Source organism: Panulirus ornatus, chromosome 59 (genome assembly GCF_036320965.1).
Source record: "Panulirus ornatus isolate Po-2019 chromosome 59, ASM3632096v1, whole genome shotgun sequence".
NCBI lineage: Eukaryota > Metazoa > Arthropoda > Malacostraca > Decapoda > Palinuridae > Panulirus > Panulirus ornatus.
The window spans coordinates 1,571,413-1,595,932 of record NC_092282.1 but is presented as its reverse complement, the minus strand read 5'-3'; the positions used below and the strand labels follow the sequence as shown (position 1 = coordinate 1,595,932).

General features: G+C 44.3%; 1 protein-coding gene across 3 annotated transcripts in view; it reads left to right on the top strand.

Moving 5' to 3' along the window:
• Positions 1 to 24,520, top strand: part of LOC139767290 (GATA-binding factor C-like) — a 188,339-nt gene that overhangs the window by 18,516 nt on the left and 145,303 nt on the right. The window contains exon 1 of one of the 3 annotated variants that reach the window (XM_071696491.1): positions 6,583 to 6,832. The exons of 1 other annotated variant lie outside the window; for it this stretch is intronic. The gene's annotated coding sequence lies outside the window, so the exon portion shown is untranslated. Of the gene's footprint in view, positions 1 to 6,582; positions 6,833 to 24,520 lie in introns of those variants that run through there. One more of the 3 variants, XM_071696489.1, reaches the window with a different exon arrangement.

Below are 24,520 nucleotides of genomic sequence, written 5' to 3'. Positions count from 1 at the left end.
TAGTATGAAAAAAAAAAAAAAAAAAAAAAAAAAAAAAAAATATATATATATATATATATATATATATATATATATATATATATATATATATATATATATATATATATATATTCTCTCAATGATATATGTCCAGAGACGCCTCGTAGCCAAGACGTGGTTGGATGATGTCACTGGTAGCTTTGATAACCAGGCAGTACAGACGCTCGACACGGTAACAACACACAACTATTTCTTCAATAATGATCAATATAATAATGATCAATACTACCAACACTTACTGATCAATACTACCAACACTTACTGATCAATGCTACCAACACTTACTGATCAATACTACCAACACTTACTGATCAATGCTACCAACACTTACTGATCAATGCTACCAACACTTACTGATCAATGCTACCAACACTCACTGATCAATACTACCAACACTTACTGATCAGTACTACCAACACTCACTAATCAATACTACCAACACTTACTGATCAATGCTACCAACACTTACTGATCAATACTACCAACACTTACTGATCAATGCTACCAACACTCACTGATCAATACTACCAACACTTACTGATCAGTACTACCAACACTCACTAATCAATACTACCAACACTTACTGATCAATGCTACCAACACTTACTGATCAATACTACCAACACTTACTGATCAATGCTACCAACACTTACTGATCAATACTACCAACACTTACTGATCAATGCTACCAACACTCACTGATCAATACTACCAACACTCACTGAACAATACTACCAACACTCACTGATCAATACTACCAACACTCACTGAACAATACTACCAACACTCACTGATCAATACTACCAACACTCACTGATCAATACTACCAACACTCACTGATCAATACTACCAACACTCGTGTTAAGCTTCATGATCACTGTTATATACAGAGCAGGTGTGGCTCCCTCCAGCGACACCTGAGACTGGTGATGGATTATTCATTTCAGTTTTGGCAATGGTGGTATGTGATGGATATAGACTGTGTAGCGAGCATGCACACCACCAATATGAGCATTAGAAATGTGTCATGGGCGAAGACACGAAGGAAATTGATGGACGTATATATATGTGGATGAGAGGAAGAAGTGGACATCAGTGAAATACTCAGTATCTACTGCAAAGAAAACTCGCACTCATGGTTTAAGCCTTAACAAATTATATAGAATGAGAAAATATCAATTTGGAATTTTTTTGATGAGTGAAATAAGTTGCTTAAAAGAAATGTAAGTGCAAAAACTATAGGAAGTTTCAAGTACAAACTGGACGTTTACATGACTGTATGGAGGAGTGTGGAATAGGAACTAAATTTAAGAGATTATATGATATTAGAGTGTGTTTTATAGATGAGGCTCATCCCATTCAATAAAATTATATGATAACATATAGGTAATTACACACACACACACACACACACACACACACACACACACACACACACACACATCAACTTCTTGCCACTGTAGTGAAGTACTCTTATTCGTTCATTGATTAATATCACATGACTAATTACCGATTCATCAAAAATTTCTGTTGAATTTTAGCAAGTGTCCACAAATCATTGTACTTCCGGTCAGGTCCACTGCTGCAGACACAGGATCTTCCCAATGATTTGGTCAGCGTAAAGAAAATGGAGTGTGTGACACCAGGATCATCCATTACTCAGTATAGCTACATATAGTTGATGTTATCTTGGTTCTTGCGTGTCTTGACACACTCTAGTGTGAGGGAGGCTGGAGGTGTTGACACACTCTAGCGTGAGGGAGGCTGGAGGTGTTGACACACTCTAGTGTGAGGGGAGGTTGGAGGTGTACACTGCCATGCACTGCCTATGAAGCAGTGTCGTGTTGTGTCCTCGTACCGACCATGTTATATGATCCTTACCACGTTGGTGGCGCGCCTCCACACTTTCTGGTCATGTCGACATTACATTCAACAAACGTTATATAACATTTCAATCTTTGTTGACACATTCCACGACCACGATAACCCATTCCTCGAGCTCTAACTTAACACTACAGTAGAGATTGAGTCGAGTGTTCCTTGGAAAGTGGAGTGATAACAGGAGGTAGAGACACGGTGGGTCGGCCGGCCGGCCAGTGTTGGAACTATGTGTGCATGATAGACATGGTCGTGTTGTGTGACCAGTCGCTTCCCCTGGCTGCAGGCGGGACCAACACTCCTTCTGGGGCCTCCACACGAACACCCTACAAGATTCCACGATACCTGGAGTTCCTCATTGGGAACCTGACTGGCGAAGGAAGACACCGTGTGAGCGCAACAGAAGATACAGTGTTGCTGACCAACTGTTCTTGTTGTTACAACTGGAGATGAACAGCTATAACTACACAACAGATGATGAACAGCTATAACTACACAACAGATGATGAACAGCTATAACTACACAACAGATGATGAACAACTATAACTACATAACAGATGATGAACAGCTATATCTACACAACAGATGATGAACAGTTGTACATAAACAACTGTTATTCTGTTGCAAATATTTTCCTTAACTACCGGCTGCTCTTGTGCCATTGTTATACTGATCTACTGAGAGACAAGCTATCATGCACTATTGTGCTCTTGTCTGACGCTGAAAAATATTTGTGTCTGGTCTTTGAACTTTTTACATTACCAGGCATCGAGTTTTTGATAACATACTGTATATATATATATATATATATATATATATATATATATATATATATATATATATATATACTTCCTGCCCTAGGAATCTCTTCTATCCATCTGAGGCTCCTACAACACCCAGGAAGTTGGCTACGTCTGCCAGCCGCCAACACTTTCTTGTGACTAATACATCGTCAGGGGAGGTACGAGGACGAGATGGAAAACTTAGTATGTGTGTGTGTATATATATATATATATATATATATATATATATATATATATATATATATATATATATATAAGTGAGGCGGAGCTAAAAACGCCGTTGGTACACCAATGTTTGTGGTTTGTGGTGTCATACAATTCATGATGTGGTCATGACAGGAAACTGCTTAAAATTTTGCCCATAACGAAGCTATCCAGTTTATATTGACCTTCACCAATATTCATGTTACAATGTTTTGTGTATGTAATATGAGAAGACTCAATATTTTTCTTAGTCAAGGACCAATACATTGATCGTAATTTCTAACATAAAATATCAGAATCTTGTCCTGTTCTTCTTCAATATCTATACAACTTAAGTCTAACACAGAGATCCTTACCAGTCGGCCCAATATATACAACATACCACTATGTTTACATGGTATTCTGGAAACAGCCAGCAAAAATTTCTGGCGAGTTTTTGATTAATATTCTCACTCGTATTGTTACTGGTCAACATTTATATCAAATGCTCTAAGAAAGTTGAGGTCTGAGGTAAGATGATCAATAAACAGCAAAACTAAAAGATGTTTGGTGTGAAGAAGTTGAGGTTAACTTTATAAAATGATTTCCTTGCAAGATGAAGTGAATTATCAATGAAAGATCCCAGATACTTTACCTTGGATCCAGTACAATGTATCTCAAACTCATCATCAACACATTCTGGACAGCATATACGTATTGCCCTCAGGAACATCAACTGGAATGATGTTTGTTTGAGTCCATCATGTTATGCTGAGTCATGATGAATATAGTAACAAACGTTGGTTGATTTTCTGTAAATGCTAAACGTTTCCAGTCATAATGATCAAGCAATCTATAAATGGTAAGATAAAGTCATATTCATGCATCCATCAGGTATGCTAACAGGTCATCACCTGGAACCTTCGTGAACATGGATGACACACACACAACCCACAAGTTTGAAATCAAAACTGAATCCAACTTGTTAACTAAATCTACAATGTTTATGATATCAGAGTCTGACATATTACCAACCAGTGCGCAAGATAAAGAAATTAACCATTTTGATAACTTATATGTGATTTAAGTCCACTGAACTCACTATGGGTCTTGCTGGGTAGTTTGGCTTATAAGTCCATACATACATGGTAATGAAAGAGACAGTGAGGAAAATCTTTTGATGAGAGAACCATCACCTTACAACAACAACTTCAAATGTTTATCCAAGTGATGACGAGCAATGTCTAAGGGATTTAGACTAAGTTTAAAGTATTTGTATCATCACATAAAAGATATCACAGCTTTGTCGTGAGCAACATAATGTATAAACGTTTTCCTGTCTTGTGCACGTAATAAATTCTCCCAACGTCACGGTGCCAGACCCCACCACCACAAACACTGCCTTCCAACCGAGTCTGAGCTACGCGCTTCTTATGATGACTGCTCTCACTCAGTCCTGTGTCTGTCTGACGATGTGATCACACGATGCTATCCTTGGGATTAATTATTTCACTTTTACTCAAGAAATCCTCCCCTCCTGTATTACTTTTTCAAAGATGGAACAGAGAGGGGAACCAGGGGAGGTTCCCTCCTGTGTCATGCATCCATCTGTCGCACATCATCATGAAGGCGAGCACGGACGAAGGATATATATTCCTGGGGATCAGGGAGAAAGAATACTTCCCACGCATTAACCGCGTGTCGTAGAAGGCGACTAAAGGGGACGGGAGCGGGGGGCTGGAAACCCTCCCCTCCTTGTATTTCAACTTTCCAAAAGGGGAAACACACACACACACACACACACACACACACACATACATATATATATATATATATATATATATATATATATATATATATATATATATATATATACATCAGTCAAATATGAATATAATGATATGTTCAAGACATGAATTAAGACAAGTGCTGGACGATGAGTTGTGTCTAAACCAACTACTTGACCTGTCATGACCTCACACTACAGCAGGTCAAGGCCTGCAGCACGGGTAACAAACACACTACATGTACCGCTTAATCTTGAAAAAGAATAAAATAATAATAATGATAATAATAATAATAATAATAATAATAATAATAATATAATAATAATAATATCATAATACTAACATTAATAATAATAATAATAATAATAATAATAATAATAATAATAATAATAATGGTTGTGTTGATTGATCGAATTTACAGAGTAAAACTTCTGAAATATACAGATGAACATAAACAAATATTTTACATAAGATTTTCATATAAAGAATATATCCACCTACCTCGAGTGTGGGCCTCATTATACTTACACACTGACTGAGGACGCAAGATTCAGGATGAACACATGATAAATACACAAATACAAACAAAACTTGATAAAAGTGAAATTATTCCAAGATGGCTAAAGACTAATATCAAATACAAGAACCAATGTATATGTATTAGGAATTATTTACCAAAACATTATCAACACTTTACTTATTCCATAAAAATGAGTTCACTTGTTTCTGATATATCTTTATTTTGTGTGTTGTAAATCAAATATTCAATGAGTCATAAAATGGAATCAACATTGAATATTCATGCCTCATCATTGCAGTAAAATGGAATCAACATTGAACATTCATACCTCATCATTGCAGTAAAATGGAATCAACATTGAATATTCATACCTCATCACTGCAGTAAAATGGAATCAACATTGAATATTCATGCCTCATCATTGCAGTAAAATGGAATCAACATTGAATATTCATGCCTCATCATTGCAGTAAAATGGAATCAACATTGAATATTCATGCCTCATCATTGCAGTAAAATGGAATCAACATTGAATATTCATACCTCATCATTGCAGTAAAATGGAATCAACATTGAATATTCATACCTCATCATTGCAGTAAAATGTTTTGTAATTATATTTTATAACAAGTAATATTAATTTTTGTTTCATGATTCAAGTTGTTCATTTCTCTACAGTTCCTCCCCCCCCCCCCCCGTTCCCCTCCTCCACCTCCTCCACAATGGCTACCATGTGACTCACGTTTTCCCTCACCCTTTGTGTCCTGACCTCCTTCTCTCTGACCTGACCTGACCCTAGGCCCCGGGACGGTGTGCACTCCCCTACATCAACAGCAAGCCAGGTATGTGGCACCCATTTCCCTCATCTGGTTGCATATCAATGGTTTTTCTGGGAGGGCACATCCGCCCTGCTTGGGTTAAACAAGATGCTGGTATGTCAGCCCTTCTGACAGCAACACTACTGGTGTGGGTTTGCCATACGTAACACACAACCCATCACTACGGCAGTATTGACGGGTTTGGAACTAACGATATTATAACTTCCAGTCCTGTTATATGATAATATAGCGGCCAGATCATGGAAATTACTCGTCTTTCCACTAAAACGCCAGTAAACATCAATTAGCTACGTCATTAGTCAACAAAGTCATTCATCACTTGGAAGAGGCACGAAATGAACGGAGATTGGTGGAAGTATCAGACGGCTCCTCCCCTGGGCGGAGCCCCGGACAGTCATCACAGCTGGAGAGAATATTTACGAGCGTCTCAGCCAACCAGCGGGCTGCCTCCTGCCTCGCGTGCTGATGGGTGTTGCCAACTGGAGGACGAGGGGCGGAGTCAGTTATCAGTTGTAGAACGGATAAGGAGCAACTTGGGCACAGTTCATCTTGAGAGCTGGATAGTAGTATTTATCTGGAGGGCGGTAGACGCAAGTCGGGTTGGTCAGTGTCGTGCCAGAGTGTGTGTTTGGCCCCCCTGGTGTTTGGATCCTCCTCGTCGCCGTGTTTGGGCTGCCTTAGCACAAAGTTTTGGACAAAACGGCTTGACACGCCGATCGATCAGCGACACTTCGCCACCACGGCAACACCAGCGACGCTGCAGTGTCGGGGAGTCATATGCGGTAAGATAATGTTATTTTTTACCTGCTGGAGGTTCCTGGTGGAGTGGGTGGGTGGTGTGTACTCAGTTATTCATCGCTGTTCCTCCATCATGTCCGGCCTGTGGGTCTGGCCAACCCTGGCAGGTGGAAGTAGGTTAGTAGCGGAGGGTGAAAGCTATACTTGTGCGAGAACCTTAACCAGTGAGTACTCGCTCACTTATACCTGCGGCAGAGATCGGTCAAGTGGCTGCTAAAGTAGAGTTTGTGGCTGGATGGTAGTGTAATGCTACGTACGGTGTCTTATGGTGTCATACCAGACGGTGGGTGGTGTATGGATGGGGTCAGGTTGCCCCCACCCCCCCAACACCCGCAGTCACCGCTCGGACTCGGGTCTCCCGCCGTCGGCCACCTCACGAGGTTGCCAACACTGTGGCCACACTACCTGGGGTCACAACAGCGTTCAGTGATGTCACCGATGGTGTCATGAGTACTGTAAGGTCATGGTAGTTAGGATCATCAACTTGGCAAGGTCGCTGTAGTTTGCATAACCCTCACTCAGTGTAAGATCGGCACATCAACACAGGTGCGGTGTTTACCTTAACAAGGATAACCCAAACTGAAGATAATCATCTCTACCATTGTTAAGGAACTGTAGGATCAGCCGAGCTTGAGTGGTCATTGTTGGAGTGAACTCGGGTCGTGGGTCATGACCTCCACATGAGCAGAACAGCGGTTGTCTTGAGCGTACATATTAACAGTTCCAACATTCACGGAATGTCGACATGATCAAGGTGGCCCACACTGCAGCCAGGGTCATTATAAACATGATCAGTACTCACATGTCATCACAGGTTGAGGCACCGCTGGGTCATCATTATTCCAGGGTCACCATAGGTAATGTCAGAGTGAGGTCATCTTGGTTGTCAGCACTTGCGGAGTAACACATCGACATTCGCGGACTATCCAGACAGCGATACAGGTTGTTAACTCTTGTTGGTTTGCTCAGGACGGTATTCTCGAGATTACTTACATTTTATAAGTGCGGTGTTACTACTACTTACTTTTTCAAAGTGCGGTGTTACTACTACTTACATTTTGTAAGTACGGTGTTACTTACTTTCTTTAAGTACGGTGTTAATATAAATTCTTCATCCTTAGTATAACTTGAAACATACCTCAAATGTTTATATTTATATAATCATAGAAATGTATATCTATAACCATCAGAACAACTGAAAACGTATATGGAAATTCGAAAATTGCAGCAACAATACATATAGTGAGAGCGAGACAACTGTTCAGTTTATCATCCTGTTAAGACGACAGACTGTTATCATGAGGAAAGCTGAATGTCTTTACTTGACACAACAACAACAACAACAACAACAACATGATAATGTACACTGTGTTGTTAAACATATAATCGTCTCCTACCAATCACTTTCAACAAGATACACACACACACTTTATACATACATACATACATACATACATATATATATATATATATATATATATATATATATATATATATATATATATATATATATATATGGCATAAGCGAGCACACAATACTACTTTCATTTCTTCGTATGACAGCGAGTAAGATAGGTCGAGAATATTATTATCAGGATAAAGAAATGATGGAAAAGATACAAAGAATTTAAAGTACTTTCTATACAAGATATGAAGCCTCTCCTGCAGCGTGGCGTAAACTCTCTGATAAAATAAATAAATAAAAAAATTGAACGGCGTTATAAACAGTTGAACGGCGTTGTAAACAGTTGAACGGCGTTGTAAACAACGTTGAGAGTATACGGGAATGGCGTGGACCGACATGCTGGACTGAAGACCTTACAGACACAAGACCCCCACTGGGAGTGATCATCAACGTAAACAGTCGTACTGTGTCAGTAATGACTGAACTAAACTGACTTGGTGAGTCATATACGTGTTTGAAGATCAGGGAAGACGACTGTGTTCTGCCACCAGCTTACTGGTAACTGGAGAGAAACCTGGAAATATCACTCTCCTCAGGAGGTCAAACCCTTTAAGGCCAATAATCGTCTACTACCCATTACCTCAGTGTGACTTTAAATGTATGTATGTATGTATGTATGTATGTATGTATAAAAAGGCAAACCTCAATCGGTCACTCATGTTCCGAAGATTATAATCTAATTCATACCATCATACATATTGTGATTACGGCTACTGAACACAGTTCTGTGTATAGTGATCATATACACAACATGGCAACAATACTATCAACACTACGTGTGAATCATAACCATACCCATCAGTGAATCATAACCATACCCATCAGTAATTTAGTATTATTTCCACAAAGACTTCTTTTCTTTCCTGACGAAGGAAGGGAACATTCCAGTGTCTTGTCCACATGGGAAGCCCCGACGTAGATACAGTTTACAAGTTCCTACAATATATATTGGAAGCTTCAGGTGGATAACGCGTTCCTTCCACGGCCTTACGTGACCACTGAGGGTTGTAGCAACACTGTTGTATGTCACAGTTATCATCCGTTGCTGGTCGTCTACTAAACTAAAACCTTCAATATTTTCTTTGCCTGGTTAGGTTGGGTTCTGTGGCCACTGACCACAAGATGACCCGTGACCAAGACTCCGCCACCTCATGACACAGTTCCAGTATATTGTTGTGGCTGATATCATGAGACACACACACAGACACACACACACACACACACACACACGTAGAGTGTATGTTTCCTCCTGACTCTGTCTGTCTGTCTGTCCGTAGTCATTACGTCGACAACTCTCACACAGGGAATGATTCGTTTTCTCCCCCGACGGTTTGATGCTAATGCGAGCGATGACCATAAATCACAAACCAACCACGACAAAACTTGACCTGTACGTGTCAGTTTGTGTATTGTGAGTGTGAGGAGTAATGTGTCGTGAAGTATCAACCTCCTCCTCAAGTTAGGACGTATACAAGATGACAGGAAGGAATCTGGCCTGATGACCACTTAGTCGTGGACAACCATTAAATCCAACTTCATGACTCCATCCTGGATATCACACAGCGGGCGAGAGACGCACCTCAGTCCTAGGGTGACGTGCCTCCTTAACCTTCCAGTTAACAACAGAGAAACACATGATCTCGGGGATGACCTCCGCGTGGTGTCCACCACATATGCTCACGGGCTTAACATGTCTGCCGTGTTTGAACGTGTTCAGGAAAAATTAAGACAAGAAAATGGAAAATTAGTATGAGACCATTATGATAACACTAACACCCGGTTATGACAACACTGTTACCGTGGGAAGAGCAGTAGGACCCACAACCTACAACACGTCACGTTAGTTACAGACGAACACTTGACCATCAGGAGCGTGTGCCACGCTGACCAGCGCACCTCCTCCTCCTACTCCCGAGACTCGCACAACACACGACGAGACTCACTCCAGGCCAGACCAGCTGAGGACGTGTGCACGTGACTGATGCCCTGGATACACACCTTGAAGTTGTCTTCCCGGACTGAAACTGTCTACCACACCCTCAACACAACTGCTGTGACACTTGCTAACCTCAACAACACACACAAATCTATAAATGCATAATTATAGCATCACTACCGTCTATATTCTTATTACTAATCTCACTTTACGAATAACAGCAAATCTGGAATATTAGGCTGGCAACCTGATGTAACTTGGCCACTATTTTTGTAAACATGATTCGCGAAGTTAGAATTTTTACTGAACTCCGCAGCACTTGTTTATCTCGTGGTGTCACAACGGCTACCCTAGTGTGACCTCACGCTGAGTACTGACACCTTCCTAGGCCAGGTCAGAGGTCAGGCGGAGTCGGCTCCGTCGTGCGGAGTTGGGTCGCCCTGGGCCGGCGGCGTCAGACATGAAAATACTGGAAGCGTTGCTTGATGACGACCTACGTCCGTACGTCTGGTGTTGTCACCACATGGTGGAAATCCGTCGTGTACACCAAGCTGGAGGAAGCCACATCCCTCACCTGACACCTGGCTACAGACACGCCAGGATTCTGGTGGACAACACTATTTTTCTACCGTAAATTTAGCCATATATATATATATATATATATATATATATATATATATATATATATATATATATATATATATATATATATATGGTTATGTTTTAGTGATAACAGAAAATGTGGTTAAATGACTGGGTAATAGATTCTATGGAATATGTAAAGTGTTAGAAGCTAATTGTTATTTGCGACTATATTTTGTTTTTGTTTCTAGCACAAAATAAATATGTAAAACGTTATTATCTACAGGTAAAAAAAATATATTTCAACTTCCTTTAAAAGTGACCTTACAATTATTTACGTTATACCTCGCAGTATATTATGGTTTCCGTTCAAAAATAATTTCCCCGTCTGTGTACACTGACGTATGATTCAGATTATCTGGAATATTTTCTTCCTTACATCGTTATTGTCTACTTCATATTGAACACAACAGGTCGTGTATTCCAGACATTCCAGGTGTGTTAGGTGGTGATGTAGGGCCGGACGGGCGGCTGGCTGGTGCTGGACTTGTCATGGAGGGAGAGGGGCACCAGCTGGGGTTATCATTGTATGTACGATAACAAAAGTGACTGCTCGACTGACAGAGGTTATAAGTGTTCAGTGTACCACCTGGTCATATGTATAAGAAGGTTGTGATTCAGGTGACGATGGCCTACAAACTTATAAAGTCACGGGACTATAAGCCATGATGGCGAATCTTTGTGAAATAATTCTATAAACTTTCTTTTCACAACTGTTGTAGATCCGTAACCTCCCCTCAGTGACACTCCTCGCTCTAACCTGCCAACAACCCATCTTTTAAATTATAATCAGAAGATTTGAAATGAAACTTTCAAAGAATCAACGTAATCATTTCATAATGATAATGGTAAGTTCTTCATTCACCCTCGTACGTCCATGTGCTGTATAAGAATAAGAACAGCTAGGTTGACTGTGGACCGACTGCCGCAACCAGGATTCGAGCCTATGTGCTCGACCATGGCCGGCCCGTGAAGGCGTCACGGTCAGGAACGCTAATCCATACACCACGGATTAATACGAACATATAAACAATAAATAAAAAGTAAATAGATAGATAGATTAATAAATTCAGGAGTCATAACTTTATATTCAAGAGACAGGAACCCCATCTACAAAAATTTGAGTTGGTAGCATTAAAATATTAGTTCTTGTAGCTAAGTGGTGACATCTGGACACAATAATGAATAATCATCGAATACATACATATTAGACCCATTCTTTAACAGCCTAATTAATGCATGTTAAGAACCTGACACCTTTGATAGTGTTTGCTGTAAGCTTAAAGCTTCAGCTTTGTGGACAGACAGCTTTGGGATATGCTGCTTAGCACCATCGGTAAAAAATCATCTTCAAAATGGAATCTCTACCAAATTATATATATATATATATATATATATATATATATATATATATATATATATATATATATATATATATATATATAAAATTTTTTTTTCTTCATGCTATTCGCCATGTCCCGCGTTAGCGAGGTAGCGTTAAGAACAGAGGACTGAGCCTTTGAGGGAAATCCTAACTTGGCACCCTTCTCTGTTCCTTCTTTTGGAAAATTAAAAACGACAGGGGAAGATTTCCAGCCCCCCGCTCCCTCCCCTTTTAGCTACCTTCTACGACACGCAGGGAATACGTGGGAAGCATTCTTTCTCCCCTATCCCCAGGGATAATATATATATATATATATATATATATATATATATATATATATATTCAGTAAATGCCAGCCTAGTCGACTGCCTCTCCCAAAAAATACTGAGTGGTAGGTGGTGGTTGAGTGGGCCTGGGGTAAGGTGGGGGTCGTGGTGCTGGGGTGGGGGTGTGTCGGGGGGGGGGGGGTCTGGCAACACCAGTAATCAATACACATCGTCCGTCCAGCAGGTCCAGCAGGGTGCTGGAGGCCGGCCTCCTGCAGCCACAGTACAGACTCATGTTGGCTTTATTGTGTAGCTTTGTCCTTAACCTGATCCAGGCTGCTGCTCTCCCTCTGCTAGCTGGCTCACGACGCACACACACACACACACACCGCTGCCTCCACTCCCTTTGCCCCCCTCCCCCCCTAGTTCGTCCATCTCCTCTCCTCAACACTTGTCCATAGTCTCTCTCTCTCTCTCTCTCTCTCTCTCTCTCTCTCTCTCTCTCTCTCGTCATGACCCCCCGCAGCCCAGGCCAGACCTCCCAGCAAATGCCTTCACGACGACCCTCGGTGTGGTTGCTGCGCTGGCTCGCCGCTCACCATGTTCCAGTTTCCAGAAATTCTCGGAAACTGGAGCTGTTCTCCAGGGATTATGTCCTGGCGAGGAGGAGGAGGAGCACCTGGTCAAACATTACGTCAGGAGCCTCCAGCTGCAGAACTGGCTTCTCCTGTAGGTGGTGGCCGCCGCGTGGCGTGGCCAACTGGAGGAAGGGTTGGTGTAGGACCCACGTAGCCTGGAGGAGGGACGGGCAGTAATGCTCATGTAAATTGTCCAGCGTGCAGACCTCACGGATGCAGGACACCTTCCTCCTCCGTGCATGACCTGCCTGCCTGGCTGGCTGAAGTGTCCCGCCTCTCACAAGGTGCGGTATATTGATCTGCTGCTGAACTGAACCATCACTCACGGCCTCTGCTGTCTCCCCCCTGCCGGCCAGCAGACAGGGGTGCTTCTCTCTCTCTCTCTCTCTCTCTCTCTCTCTCTCTCTCTCTCTCTCTCTCTCTCTCTCTCTCTCTCCCCTGCCGTGCAGCAGACAGTGTAATACTCCAGATAGGAAAGACTGAGGTTTCAAACGAGGACAGACACAAGGACTTCATTCGCGTGAAACAAACGCGTTCTGTCTGAAATATGGACAATACAGTCAGGAGAGAGAGAGAGAGAGAGAGAGAGAGAGAGAGAGAGAGAGAGAGAGAGAGAGAGAGAGAGAGAGAGTTGTGACCCCCTCAGTAAATACTCTCCTACTGTATTTGATCATTACACTGTGACGTATTACCTGGTCACAAGTCATGGCTGACTGTTATTAATCTTCTTATCATAACCACAACATATGTCTTACAATAATTTTTTTCCCCGCGGAGGTTCAGGTTAAATTTATTTATGAAATAACTGGATATGAATTTAACTAAGATTCCTTTAAAGTTTATTTACGACAAACGCTCTAAGGTATTATTTATGTCTTCTGCAGACACGTAATTTAGTGTCAATTATTTTCTATTACTATCCTTTCTTTACTTTTATTACAATTATTGTATCATTTTGATTATTAATCATCTCATAATATTACTGTGTTGGAAAGTCCCGTTACCTATCTACAATTTACTTGGAATAAATCAGATCAATAATGATTTCGTTCCGGTTATCGAACATTTTTTCTTTATACATTTAACGAAAAGCAACGTCTACGATGTGATACTGAAGGCCCTTCTGATGCAGGATAACTTAATAAACTGACTACGTTGCACATGTCAGGGAATACCTGCAGTAATAATGTATTACTGCTGCTTCATTGTCTGGAAAAGTAGTTTGGGAACTTACGACACCCTCTACTTAACCGTCTATCTCTGTACATTATATACATTATCTATCTATCTATCTATCTACGAAAGCTTTCAGAACTCAAGCGTCGCCATGTCACCACCAGACGTATTGTTTTGGTGTTCTTCATTTCGCTGAGGAAAACTTTTCAGAGAATCATTAAACTAACGATAAGATCTGAAGGCTTGTTCATGCTAGTGTTCAATACGAATGTTCGTCTTATATGAGATATATATTGCTACAGTAAGATTTACGATGTACGAGAGATTGATGGAGGAAAATGTACAATAGTTGCATTGTTTTATAACGAAATGTAATCAAACGTAAACTGAAAATCTTAACGGAATATTCAATAAAAAAAAAAAGTCATGTTAGTGTAATATATGCCATGCGACAATTAGCTTAATTAGCACTTAGTCCTCATTAGCCGGGAAGAGACCACGTCAGTATTAACGGCTGACGTGTCTCGATTTGAGGTAAGGGCGTGTGTTGGACACGACCCTGGTGAGGGTCAGGACCTGGACCTGATGGTGACGACCCTGGTGAGGGTCAGGACCTGATGGTGACGACCCTGGTGAGGGTCAGGACCTGGACCTGATGGTGACGACCCTGGTGAGGGTCAGGACCTGGACCTGATGGTGACGACCCTGGTGAGGGTCAGGACCTGATGGTGACGACCCTGGTGAGGGTCAGGACCTGGACCTGATGGTGACGACCCTGGTGAGGTAATGTTAAATATTTTACATGTGGGTAAGAACAGCGTCATTTGTTTCTTGCATCACAAAATATAGACCCCACTCACCAGCATAAGACAGGTATACCATACAAGACAGGTATACCATACAAGACAGGTATAACGAACACTGGGCCTAGTTTACACCAACCACCAGAGAAGTGAACACAGAGTGGTTCTGGCCAGGGCGGTCCCCGGCTCCCACCCCACGTGTGCTCCACGCAAAACGCAAACAAACATTTTATCAGTGGCCAGTCCCACGTGGACGCTCCGCACGTTAAAAATGGCTGTGCATCTCGCCCTTTGATCCTCCCCGCGATAACACGGGATTAGCAGTGTATTGACCCAATTGGTGTAGACACTGGAGAATGTTATTCATCAACGTAATCTGCAGTGTCGATATCCTCGAATGATACAAATCTGATGATTACAATAATGATCATCATCATTATCATTCTACCTGTGATAATACAGGAGCGGGGGAGGGACAACCCCACCCAAAGTCTCTCCTCCTTATTATTACTGGATGAAATCAGGAACCCAGGAAGGAGCCAAGCGAAGATTTTTTCCTTGAACGCCGAGTTTCATCATCTGCTCCTTCCTGGCGCTACCTCACTAAGGCGTGTCCCCCAACCCTGTTCATCCTGTGTTCAGGAATGGACGACTAACCTTATTATGTTACAACTGAATATCTCAACCCCGGCAGACCACTGCTGCTGCCGGGACAACTGTGTGTTGCAGTGACACACGGCGGGGGAGGTGAGAGCACGTGAGCCGCTGGTCCAGGTACGACCCTCGACCAGAGCAACGTATACACCGTCGTCCGTAATGTATCGTAAGATAAAAACATTTTGCACTGCTTTTCGCCAGGTATTGTGAGAGATCTTACCACGTGTACTATATATTCTGGAAACCTTCACTGGATTCTTGGTACGGGAATAAACTGCTTTATTGGAGAGGCTGGGGCACGTGTGGGTTCCTGACGCACGTCAATCCTCAATCCCTATTTCATTAGACTTCTTGTTAACTACACCTGACCTGTGATTGTACTGGGTCGAACTTATAAACAATTAAATTTTTTTTATATAAAGGTGGTAGATATTGACGGATTATTATCGTAAACAAACGACATGTACGTTGATGAATGAAGTGGTCTTCACAGCCGAGGATGAACCCCACCTACAGACGTGCTGACTGAAGACTGGCAATTTGCTCACCCACACCACCATTCCTGATCGTCCTATTGATCTTCACCTGTGACTTGACACAGACAATATCATGTGGGTTGTGAGACACGATCATACACGGAGACAATGATGAATAATAAGGCTCTATTTTCCTTCCTCTGTCAACAGCTGGATCTACAGGCTCCCTAACCCTCCTCCTGACCTCCAGGCTCCCTAACCCTCCTCCTGACCTCCAGGCTCCCTAACCCTCCTCCTGACCTCCAGGCTCCCTAACCCTCCTCCTGACCTCCAGGCTCCCTAACCCTCCTCCTGACCTCCAGGCTCCCTAACCCTCCTCCTGACCTCCAGGCTCCCTAACCCTCCTCCTGACCTTCAGGCTCCCTAACCCTCCTCCTGACCTCCAGGCTCCCTAACCCTCCTCCTGACCTCCAGGCTCCCTAACCCTCCTCCTGACCTCCCAACTTTGGATCTAAAAATGCGACAGAGTTGGACGTGTCAAGGCCAAACCTCCGCTGGGACGGAAGTTCCTGAAATAATTCCTTCTCGAAATACAGTCAATAAACAAAGTGACACACACACACACACACACACACACACACATACACACACACACACACATGAAGAAGGGCGTACGAGACACGCACAGCCAGCTATTCCCACCATTTTGTAATGGATAATAGTTCTTCAGAACACGCCATGAAGGTTTACCACTATCTTACATCATGTGTGACAAAGGTGACTGCTCGTTACGACACATCTGACGTCATAACTGGTTCAGACAAGACCTATACATCTATAGATTATGACGTTATCGGTTTGTGCAGAACATGACGTCATTGGCTAGTTTGATAAGCAGGAAATATTCTTGTGTTGTTTCATGTTTCTGTAAGAATAAACGAACGTTGAAAATGAACGACTCCTCACGAGAGAGAAGGTGCAACAAGGAGACAGTACTCAGTACTCCTCTACGTCCAGTAGCGATGATACAGCCGCGCCAGAGGTTCGGGCGGAGTCCGGTAACACCTACGTCTATACAGTTGTGTTACATCAGGGTTGTTACTGCCACGTCAAGGTGTTGAGTGTCTAGTGTGGATGTGTTTCTGATGGTATGATCATGCACGGTTGAGCCCGGCTGTTCATGCACGCATCTTACGTCAGTCTTCCAGGACGACGGACGCCAGGAATCTGGAAACACAAGAGAAGGTGAACACCTCCCAGGAATCGCCCATGGCTCGGTCTGGGAGACGTGACGACCTGGCGGGTGCTGAGTGCCCCAGCCAGCGTGTGCAACCAGCCACCTCCCGAGAGTGGACACTCGAGGTAATATCTGTATGACGGAGAGAGGAAGAACGGTACGCCATCAAGGGTCAGAAAGAGAGAAGGGGGGGGGGGGGGTGAGACGATGTTAAGGTTGTATTTCTAATGTAGGGAATGGCGTGAATAAAGACGTTACCTCAGGTCCAGTTGTGTGAGGTTTACAACAGCGTCACATCCACACCTGGACTAAAAAGATTATATCTGAAACGCAGAGGAAACACAAGTGCTTCCAAGCCCAGGAGGGAACCACGTCTCCTGAAGAAGGGAAGGGAGGTCGTGGCAGAAGGAAGTGTGGCGGGCGCCCGGCCACCAGTGGCACGGGTAACGCTTCTTGATTTTTCCTGTGTGCGGCTGTCACGAGGCACACAGCTGAGCTAAAGAGACCTAGACAAACACAGAGGCACGCACGCACGCACGCACGCAGGCACCCACGCATGATCCTAGTGTGACGTCATGCGGGTGATCATTACACTCAAGGAATATTGACGAAGTTGTCCTCGAGGATGAGTGTTGCGGGGACACTACCACACCTCCTGCTGTGGCACTGTGGTGTCCTGACTACTGTGTCACCCACGGCACACACACACACACACACACACACACACACACACAGTCATCATGGGTCTGCCTGGGGTCGGGCCCGCATGGGTGCGAATCCAGAGCGCGGGAATCGTCCCAACAACTAATCGCAATCCACGACCAATCCTTGGAGAGGATTGTAGACTGACATGATTGGTCATCGGTTCCATGTTAATGAACGGAGGAGAACAGCGTCAGTATTGGAAGTCACCGCACCTGACAGGTCCAACATGTTGTGCTCCAGCCGTCCTTAATGTTCACAAGCGCTGCCAGTCACAGTGTTACCAGTAATAGTAATCGCTCATTTTCTCCATCATTTTCAAGATATTGCCTTAGAACTTGCAACACTGACGGTAACTTGATTGATCATGAAAAACTTACGATGTGATTATTACTCTTAATATGGTAAATAAATATATAACCTACACTGTGACGAGGAGGATGTGGAGTTACTGTGACGAGGAGGTATGAGGAGTTACTGTGACGAGGAGGTATGAGGAGTTACTGTGACGAGGAGGTATGAGGAGTTACTGTGACGAGGAGGATGTGGAGTTACTGTGACGAGGAGGTATGTGGAGTTACCCTATGCACGAGGCTCAGGTTACACCGGAGGAAGGAGAGCTCCACCCACACACCCATCCACTGGGCCGCCCGCCTGTCAACCATCCTGGTGGTCGTGAACGGTCGTTAGTGTTACGCTCAGGACCTGGCCCCACCCCGCTCAGGACCTGGCCCCACCCCGCTCAGGACCTGGCCCCACCCCGCTCAGGACCTGGCCCCACCCCGCTCAGGACCTGGCCCCACCCCGCTCAGGACCTGGCCCCACCCCGCTCAGGACCTGGCCCCACCCCGCTCAGGACCTGACGCACCCCGCTCAGGACCTGACGCACTCGTAAATAAGCGGTTCATCATGAGGTTTCCCGTGGTGAGCGGGAGGCTGTTACAGGTCAACCACCCTCATGATGAGTCAATACGATTTATGATAGTAACAAACACTCGGATCTCTGACGACAACCGTCGCCTTGACTCACGCCATTTCCCAAAGAATGCTTGGCTGACCCTGTGTGTGTGTGTGTGTGTGTGTGTGGGGGGGGGGGGACATGGGGTCTCTCCGTGGGCCAGACGGATGGAAGGATCGGGTTAAGATAACACAGTGTTATCGGCAAGTTAAGGATCACCTCTGTGGCAGGCAGGGAGGAAGGGAGGGAGGGAGGGAGAGTCAGGGTCTGAGTCACAGGATGGCTCAGGAGGTTGGTTGCTGCCACTCAGGTCAACCATGTCCTCTGATAGGTTGGCTCCGTATGTGTGTGTGTGTGTGTGTGTGTGTGTGTGTGTGTGTGTGTGTGTGTGTGTGTGTGTGTGTGCACTCGTAATTATCTATCTGAACTTTCTCTACAATCATACAACTTTTTAAAACACTTACTGGAACAAGTATTTCTCTCCATCTCTTTTATCAATTTCCTCGCATAATTTCATGTTATGTCCTGTGTTCCATCTTCCGTGCTCTCCTCTTGACTTTCTCTAGGTTATCTGTTCATCTTTATGTGTGGTGACCAAACTCACGAAGGCTATTGTAGTTGTGGCCGACTGTCGGACACGAGCAGGGTGCTGGAGGCTTCCTTCCCCGCACACACCCCTGATGCTGCTACTCTACCTTCATGTTTATCATGTCTCCTTCACTGGTCTCGTGAATGTGGAGTTCAGACGACACGTCAGCGACGATCTCGACTCTCAAGTTTCCCTTGTGATCAGGTTCCTGCGAGATCATACCCACATCGAGACCTTCATTCGTCGTATTCCATTGACTTGGATTGAATATCATCCACCGTGTATGATACTAACTCTGGAGTTTATACAGGTTTCATTGTTGGTTGATGTAAGAGTTTTGGTTTTCATTTCCCTCGTGACCTTGGCATCATCTGTAATCACATCCAGGTTCGAGTCCAATCCTCCTGACACGTCCCTTACAAAGATAAAACAGAGAAGGTCCCACAACAGATCCCTGTGGTACGCCGCTCATGACCTCAAACCATTTTGGAGAGGTTTCCCTGAGGTGCCATTTTTGTTTCCTTCCACAAAGATGATGTTATGATCTTTGATCCGTCACAGTACAATAGTACAGTCTGTTTCATTCCTTCCTGAAGATCCAGTTTCTTTACCGGTCTTCTGTGTGGTACAATGGTTTCTGGCGGTCCAGTAACAGGGAGCTTCCTCTCTCCTCAACTCCATGAGAACCGAAGCGTTTGACCTCCTTTCCCGGATATGGCGCAGTCTTCCACATGGGTAGTTTCTCCCCTTCAGGATGTCATCCATTTGCTTTCCGATTATCTTTTCCAATAAATAACAGACCTCCAGTCGTCAGGCAGGCCGGTCTGTAGTTCAGCGCCTCCCCCGGTGTGTGTGTGTGTGTGTGTGTGTGTGTGTGTGTGTGTGTGTGTAGTAAAACCTCTCCTCCCTCACAGTACAAAAGGGTAGCCCAGGCAGGCACCATTACCCTGGCATCTCGAGTATGTGATAACGACTGCATGACCTGATGTCGGTGGCCTTGTGAGGACCCTCCTGGTTTTACTGCCGCTACGTTGTGGAGGCGCAGGAGGAAGGGAGGGAAGGAGGCGAAGGAGGGAGGGAGAGAAGGAGGCGCAGGAGGAAGGGAGGGAAGGAGGCGAAGGAGGCGCAGGAGGGAGGGAGGCGCAGGAGGGAGGGAGTCAGACGATGTGCGTCTTAGATACGAAGACGCTAATTTCACAGCCTCGACAAGTCTTGGCCCCGACCCGTGAAGACTCGTACGTAGCAGGTGTCAAGGCGTGTCACCGAGGCCCTCATGAGCCACGTCCTGGCCAGCTGGACGCTGTTCTCACTTTATTACAGGAGGAAACTCAAACAGACTTGCTATATCGTTCGGAGCCAGGGTGATGCTCCTATGTATGATGGCGTCTTCCGGAGCTTCTGGTGTTATGGCTACTGTTACAAGTACTGCTCTCTCCTAGTTATGGTTGTGGGTTGTTACACTGGCGCTACTGCTGACAGCTGGCTTATGCTCCTGGGTGTAGCTCCTGGGAGTACTGTCGCTAGGACTTGTCTGATTATTGTGTGTGAGTGAGTTAGCTTGCTACTGTCTTACTCACAAGACGTCCTCCACTATATGAGCGAGTGTAGGTGGGAGGTGGGCATGATCCCTCACCAAGTGCTACTGCCCGTGGGTATGATGGCCTCTGACCTGACCCATCAGTGTCAGGTCAAAAGCCACTGTATCATACCCAAGGGATTTAACGTAGAGCGACTGATGGCGGGAAGAAAACTAGAAATTCTCCTGCTAACTGTCAGGTAGCTGTTGTTTGGTCTGCTATTAGGGTTGCGTTGTAGTTACAGTTATTACTATTAGACAGAGTTCACTACCTGAAATCTGTAAAAGCCTAAAAATAACAATACTATTTTCTACTATCATCAATATATACGCCCCACGTATTCCCTGAGTGTCTTAGAAGGCAACTACAACGGGTAGGAGCGAGGGTCTGGAAATCCTCCCCTCCTGTTTTTACTTTTCCAAAAGAAAGAACAGAGAAGGAGGCCAAGCGAGGAGTTTTTCCTCTAAAGCTCAGTCCTCTGTTCTGGACGCTACCTCACTAACGCGGGGAAATGGAGAATATTTATGAAAAACTTATATATATATATATATATATATATATATATATATATATATATATATATATATATATATATATATTCGTCCCAGGAACTCATCCCCTAGACCGCCCCTGAACCCCCTTCCATATACCAGGATGCTGGGCAAAAGTAACTTCTGTTTAGCCATTCGACCAGTCAACTCCCGGACACGCACGGTTAGCCGTACATTCCGGGGCTGAGACGATAACTTGCAGCCAGCGTTCACCTACGCTGACGACCTTAAGGTGCGTCCAGACGCTGGCGCCCCAGACCTCGAGGAAGAGTCTGCGGAGGTCAGGGAGGTAAACAGATCTTGTACTGTTTTATTGTCTCTTAAAATGGTCGGACGGAATGTTGTAGGATCTGTGAAGGTGGATGATGATGTTCACATCTTCTGTTCACTCTTGCACTATGATGAGGTTACAATGACGAACGTCTCTCTCTCTCTCTCTCTCTCTCTCTCTCTCTCTCTCTCTCTCTCTCTCTGTATATATATATATATATATATATATATATATATATATATATATATATATATATATATATATACCCCAAAAAATGAGGTTCTAAATAGGTTGATGGAAGAGATGAAACCAATCCCACGATTTCAAGACGTGGTAACTATATAGTTACAACCTTAAGATATACGTTTGTGTACCGGCCATAACTTACACGTCTGTATACTGGCCATAACTTACACGTCTGTATACTGGTCATAACTCACACGTCTGTATACTGGCCATAACTTACACGTCTGTACACTGGTCATAACTTACACGTCTGTATACTGGCCACAACTTACGGTAGCGTGAAATGTATCGCACACAGCGAGGAAATGACGTCTCCTGAGATCACAACATACTGTAGTGTGACGTAAGGTTATAATAACAAGTTATAGCGGCATGATTTATGTGGCGAGGCGGAGGAAACCTTCGTGTAATGTTTACTGTAACGTCAAGAGGCGGGGCCGGCCAGGCCAGGCCAGGTAGGGTGTGGGGCACCTCATGTGGATGACGATATGGACCAGCAGGACACGCAAGATCTGTCTTGACCCCTCGAGCACGACCCTTGATGAAAATAGTACGACCCTTCATCACAACGGGACGACCCTTGATCACAACTGTACGACCCTTGATCACAACGGTACGACCCTTGATGAAAATAGTACGACCCTTCATCACAACGGGACGACCCTTGATCACAACTGTACGACCCTTGATCACAACTGTACGACCCTTGATCACAACGGTACGACCCTTGATGAAAATAGTACGACCCTTCATCACAACGGGACGACCCTGGCGTATGATGGCTTGGACTTTGATCTTGCCACTGGGTCAAATGGCAGGCCATAACACCTTAAGAGTGGTGGTGCGGAGGTCGTAAGGTCAAGTGGTGTGGGTAGGTCATGAACCTCGCTCTGGTGGTCTGTGATTCATCTTGTGAAAATTAATTGTTGGTAAAATGACTCACTAACCAGAGATAATTTGTAAATAAAAGTAAAATTATTTTGAGAATTCCACTTGGACACGCGACACTTTGATCATGAGAATTGTTTGTTGACGGAGGTATTGCAGAAATTACGACGTGATTCAATAATTACCGGATTCTCGCCTTGTGGGACTGGGCAGGACCCGCCTGACTTAGCCAGTCAGGTCGCCAGACTCTGATGGACCAATATATGAAGCTTACAGAAAATTTGGACCCCCTGGTGATGCGGGGCCATAATCAACCAGATAATTATGTGACTCTCATCATCTCTTAAATGGAGGAAAAGGGGGAATGTGTGCGTGGCGACCGTGGTCCATTAGGTCGGGCGGGGTCCGCGGGTTCGGCGTTCCCGCCAGCCAGCTGTGCTTGTCACAGACCGCGGGAGGCAGATTTGGCCCCGATAACTACCCACTTCTCCCTCACTAGACGCAGCAACAGATACACAAAACGGACCACTCATTCTCTGGTGTTAGTTGTGTGTCTTCGAGTCAGCTGTAGTGTCTTGATGCAGAATAATTATGCGAGAAGTAAAAACTCGTGTTGGCCAGATTGTCCCGTGAGATTAGCCAGCCGTGGCGGGAAGTAGCCGCGGGTGGCGGGCGGGGCGGCAGTCATGACGTCGTCTTGGTGACACTGGCGCTAATGGGGGATGATGACGCGTCCCTGGGCCGGGCTGACGGTACACCACGGAGAGGCCACTCGGCCGGAACTAAGCGCTTTTAAGGCTTGATTTATTGCCGTCCTAAGACAGCGAGGAGGGCAGTGAAGACGTCACCCGCGCCACCTTCTGAACACTTGGTTGATACTGAAGGTTTCCAGGTTCCGTAATGGTCTCACGGTAGTCGATACTGAGAATAAATTTGATGAATTTTTACTTCAGAACAGAAAAAAAAATCTGAAGTGAATAAACAAAAAACCGCCAGCCGACCCGTCCATTACAAGAACGGTACACACAGGATGACCTCGCCATGACGTCCATCATCACTACAACAACACAGGTTAGCATCACTTGTGTTCCCCGGGGTGTTCAGTGAGGCACCAACACGACGGAGAAATATTACGTGAAGATTTATAACCCAACACAGACAGATAACATCAGACAACACATGCGGGAGCACATCACAACTAACTCAATAC